The sequence below is a fragment of the Podarcis tiliguerta genome, assembly GCF_965153285.1.
Source record: "Podarcis tiliguerta genome assembly, chromosome: 10".
Classification (NCBI taxonomy): Eukaryota; Metazoa; Chordata; class Lepidosauria; order Squamata; family Lacertidae; genus Podarcis; species Podarcis tiliguerta.
In genome coordinates this window covers 24,857,093-24,863,092 of record NC_139543.1, presented here as the reverse complement: position 1 = coordinate 24,863,092, position 6,000 = coordinate 24,857,093, and positions in this window count along the sequence as shown.

Here is a 6,000-nt window from a genome sequence, read left to right as displayed (position 1 = left end):
ATCCATGCAAGCAAATTTCTAAGTCCAAAGGTCAGGAAATGCAGTTGAAGGTCAATCCAAGCAAGCCAAGTCTGAAGTTCAGCAGTCAGCATATACTCCAGAGTTAAACCCAAAGCACAGTCCCATAAATGTCTAGGAGCATCCAAGCCAAGGTCCATCAACATGGGCAGTTGAGTAGATACAACACCTGAGCTCTGCTCCCCTTTGGTACTTTGCCATCTGGGCTTGACGAGGCAGGTGACCCTCACCTGTTCTGAGCCTACTCCAGGTCAGGGATCACACGCCTCCTCCCTGACCTAGCGAGCCACACTTGGCCAGCTAGGGAGTTGGGCTGTGGGCCCTTGCCTGCCTCACCCTCCTGGAGATCCACTTCCACTTCTCCCTGTGACTCAGAATCCATCATGTTCATGGGGACAGGGATCCCTCTGGCTCTGTTGATGGGTCCTGTTGATCTGGTTCCTGTGCACTGAGCCCCATCCCTTTGTCATCCTCTGCCATCCTGTGAGTACTTCCTTCCCATCCCCAGCTTGCCCCGGTGTGTCCCTATCCCGGCTACACCCCTCACCGGTACCCTCCTCCTCCTCCCCATTGTGCTGCCAGTCCATGACACTAATACAAAACTGATACAAACAAAAATAGACACCCTCAAAGATATCTTAAAACTACCCAAAATTTAGATATTGCCCAGAACTTATGGAAAACCAAGGAGCCCTTCATATTTGCTGGGGCCAGAACCTTAGGATCCACTTCAACTCAGCATTCCATTGTGCAACTGTGTCTCTCAGCTGCCTGCCTGCATTATAGAGACAACAAGAACTGCTTTACAGGGTTATAGTAAGATCAAAATTACTTAATACTACAGTGGAACCTTGGTTCTTGAACGCCTTGGTACTTGAACATTTCAACTCCCGAACACCGAAAACCCGGAAGTAAGTGTTCCGGTTTTCTAATGTTTTTCGGAAGCCAGACTTCCGATGCAGCTGTGGGCTATTGTTTCTGGGACACTTGAGCCAATCAGAAGATACACTTTGGTTTTCGAATGTTTCGGAGGTCGAACGGATTACATTCGAAAACCAAGGTACCACTGTATATTTGAAGCTACTTTAATAGTTTTAATGAATGATATATTGTTTTAAACTGTGATGTTTTATGTAATTCACCCCAGAACCATTTAGTAATGAGCAGGTTATGTGCATATATGCAAGCATGTAGGTATGTGCAAATAAATAAATAAATAAATAAATAAATAGCTCGTAGTGTTTTCAATCCTGTAAATCCTGTAAATACTAAAAAGCCCTATTTATTATAATCATTAGGTACATTACCATCCTACATACATAGGATCAGGTTGTCAGTAGCACCAAATTTGCATTTGGGTGTCCCTCTCAGTAACAGGTTTTCCTGTTTTCCTTACCCACATCATGAGAGTTGTGTCCCTGTGACACATTTTATCACCCAAAGCCAGTAGGGGTATTAATATCAAGAGACAGATTCTCATTATGCAGAGAATAGCAGGGTTCTGATGCCCTTAGACAGGAAGGCATATAGGCAGATAACCAGCGAAAGTAATGAAGGCTGACAAAGTGACATTCCAGAGCAAATTGATTTCATTGTTCTCAGCCAGATTCAAATAAAGGGTGCTTCAGATACAAGAATATCAATAAACTAAACAAACACGTCCTGAAAGGATGCTTTGGTGACTTCTGTTTAAACTATCAAACAACATTTATCAAAGCATCTTGTAATAAGTAATGTGTCAAAGGGGTGGACTTAGTTCTGGGACCAAATCAGCCTTGTAACAACAACAACAACAACAACAACAACAACATGACGACAACAACAATCATCATCATCATCATCAGTGCTTTTTTTCTGGGGGGATGCAGGGATACACATACCCCTAAACATTTTATGAATCTAAGTTTGTCCTCATTGAGGGGTAATATTTCAATATGCGGAATCAGATATGCAGATGACACAACCTTGATGGCAGAAAGTGAGGAGGAATTAAAGAACCTTTTAATGAGGGTGAAAGAGGAGAGCGCAAAATATGGTCTGAAGCTCAACATCAAAAAAGCAAAGATCATGGCCACTGGTCCCATCACCTCCTGGCAAATAGAAGGGGAAGAAATGGAGGCAGTGAGAGATTTTACTTTCTTGGGCTCCATGATCACTGCAGATGGTGACAGCAGTCACGAAATTAAAAGACGCCTGCTCCTTGGGAGAAAGGCGATGGCAAATCTAGACAACATCTTAAAAAGTAGAGACCTCACCTTACCAACAAAGGTCCGTATAGTAAAAGCTATGGTTTTCCCAGTAGTGATGTATGGAAGTGAGAGCTGGTCCATAAAGAAGGCTGATCGCCGAAGAATTGACGCTTTTGAATTATGATGCTGGAGGAGACTCTTGAGAGTCCCATGGACTGCAAGAAGATCAAACGTATCCATTCTGAAGGAAATCAGCCCTGAGTGCACACTGGAAGGACAGATCGTGAAGCTGAGGCTCCAATACTTTGGCCACCTCATGAGAAGAGAAGACTCCCTGGAAAAGACCCTGATGCTGGGAAAGATGGAGGGCACAAGGAGAAGGGGACGACAGAGGACGACATGGTTGGACAGTGTTTTCGAAGCTACAAACATGAGTCTGACCAAACTGCAGGAGGCAGTGGAAGACAGATGTGCCTGGCGTGCTCTGGTCCATGGGGTCGTGAAGAGTCGGACACGACTAAACAACACCAACAACAAATTTCAATATGAGTAGGAAAATGAGAGTACCCCTAAACATTTTTTTAGAAAAAAGCACTGATGATGATGATATTTATACCCCGCCCATCTGGCTGGGTTGCCCAGCCACCAACACATAAAAACAAAATAAAACATCGAACATTAATTAAACCAATATAAAAGTCACAATAACTTATTTATTGTGGTCACCCTAGCAGATGATCTTTGTCAGGAAAGGGACAAGGGGAATGTGAGTTTCCTTCTTATATTGAATCTTTCTGTGACACTTGATACCATAGACCATGGGGACCCCCTGCTCATGCTATGTGGGCTGGGTGTTGGAACACTATTTTATGGTGGTTCTGGCACTACTGTAGGGTTGTTTCCAGAAAGCAGCACTGGGAAGTATGCTTTTTTGGTCTCCTGGCATTTGTGCTGGACTGTATTTTGTCCCCAGGGCTGTTTACCATTGATACGAAGCCATTAGGAGTAGTCATTAGGGGAATCTGGAATTAAGTGTCACCTGCCTGAACCTGTAAACAGGCTAGCAGAGGGCCAAATCTGGCTTATGGTACAACTTTGACAGGTAGGTGCGGTCACTCACATCCATTGCCTGCCATCATAATGACATCAGGTGACAACTTGAACGTGCTTGCAAAGGGACTTCAAAGACATTGCCTTTCAGCATCCAGGGGTGCTGAGAGACATAATTTTGAAGTCTGGTGCTGAGAGGCACTGGCTTTGAAGTCCCTTTGCAAGAAGTTTGCATTGAAACAGCTTGAAAGTGGACTTCAATGTGATGTCTGTCAACATTTATCAGCTAAAAAGGGCTGAAAAACACCACTATTCAGTTTCAGTACCAAACAGTTGCAAAAGAACATTGGGGTGTTGGTAGCCATGTCTTTACCTGCCTCACACCTGACATCACATATGACATTAGGGGTGGGCACCTCCTGACTTACCCTATGGACTAAATCTGAGGTTGCCAGTGTGCAATGGCACCCTTGAGACCTTCCCCTGGCACCCAAGAAAACTCTGTGCCACCCCTCTGCACTTATAGCTTCTCAACAATGAGGTGGCAAAGAGAGTTATTTTTTCCTTCCCACATCAAAATGTTAGCGAAAGAGTGCCCATTTCTTCTGTCAGCTATTTATGCTTTCTAAGGCTCAGATGACACCTGTGCAGCCAAACAGAAAGTGGAGTGACAGAGAGAACAAGAGGAAAAGGTAAACAATCTTGAAGCCTGGAAGCAGAAAAACAGAGTGGCCAAGAGGAAATGGGGTGCCACATGAAACACACACACACACACACACACCGGATCCCACAAAACAGGTCCAATTTAAATTGCACAATTGCAGGAAGCTTTTATGTGTCTCATCCCACCCCCCACCCCCAAAACCACCATGAGATCATACCTGTCCACAATGACTGAACCTGAAGAATCATGGACCATGGGCCAGGACTCAGCTTTACTGCTGCACAGCAGCCTGAAGGGAGAGAAGGCGGAGTGACTCCACCTGCAACTGATTAGCTTTCAAGGACACAGAGAGAACCAGCTGGCTTCAGCCTTCTTAAACAGAGCTCTCAGCTGCAACCAGATGCTGGAAACAGATGAAGTGTGATTGCTGAACAGGATGGACTACTGACCTATAAATTACCGTACCTTGCTCCTTTGTGCTTTACATCTGGACCCTTCACTTTGTGACCACTGGATGGTCTGACTATGTGGATTGCTGATTGCATGACCCTCAAAATGGATTTGACTTTGTATGCTGACTCTGCTAAGCATATCTCAGAGACTCTTCTGTTTGTTTGGCCTCACACTGCACCAAGCTCTATGCTCTCGGCAATGGAACTACAACATCATTTTCCAACACTGACATGCACAAAAAGATAGGTCATCCACCATCAAACATAAATGGTGATAGCAGGTGTGTTCTGTGACTTGGTCGTAGTTGCTTCAGCATCCTATGCAAATCTCATGAGGATCCACGAGGATGTGAGCCTTGGATCAATGCCCTTCCCTTCACATATTCAGTTGACACCAACCCTAGTGGTTATTAGAAATCTTGTAAAAACATTTCTATTGACTCAGGCAGTTGGTTAGTTGATTCGAGGGAGGTTCTTTGCCATTCTCAGTTGCTGATGTGTACTTTCAATTCATTATTGCTGCGGTCTGATGTTTTAAAATATTGTTTTATTGTACATTTTTAAGTTGCACCCTGCTCTGGGATTGATTTTAATGAAGAACAGGTTATGAATCATCTAAATAAATAGTGATCATAAGTAAAAGGTTGGCAAGCCTAGAAGGTACAGCAAAGAATATTTTGATCTTTCTTTCTGCAACGATGGTGTCAGTAGTGACTTAACCTTCCATCTACTTCCTACAATGCTGCTTCGCTCTCCATGCTTGCCATTGCCCTCTGAATAGCTGTGACAAATTTTGAAACAGATGAAGTCTGATTGCTGAACAGGATGGACTACTGACCTATAAATTAGCTAGTGTAACTTTGGATTCGAGGCATGTCACAAGCTTAGCTGTGTCATTTTTACATATTCTGCTTGAAGCACCGTATCACCCAGTTACAAGGAAACAGTCTGAGGTTAGGGGTTTTCCAGTGAACCACAAAATATGAGCTAATTGGCCACAAACCCACATTCTTTAATTACATACCAGTTTCCCTGGATATTTGCAGCTTTTGGCTATCTCAGGCGCTCAAACATTTTATTCAGAAAAAACAAACATATGGCACCTACAATGTGCGAGTTGGGTGAACAGTGTATTTAGACTAGGAGAGGGGAACCTGCATTTAATTCAGATGAAACAGTGTGAACATGTCACATTCACCCTAACTTACCTCACAGAGAATACGATGGGATAACTTCATATATGCCATCTTGAGCTCCTTGGAAAAATGTGTGGGAAAGAAAAATAGAGGAGCAGGATGGGAACTATTTTTTCTATGTCTTTCCTGAAAATTTAATTGTTTCAGCTGCAGGCTAAAACAAAGCGCAACACAGGAAAGCAAGGAGTTAAGCAATGAGCAAGTAAGAAATACATACAACATAACAGAAACACAGAAAGAAACAATCCCACATCAAGCAAAGATCAAGGTCACAAATCACAATATGAGAACCAAAGCATTTTTGTCATAGGTTTACAATTGTCAGGGGAAATGTAGCACCAGAGATCTCCTTGTTGAACATGTCATGGTACTTTCTTTAGAAACTTATTGCGAAATAACAGTGAAACATAGTGAAACCACAGTGATGTAGA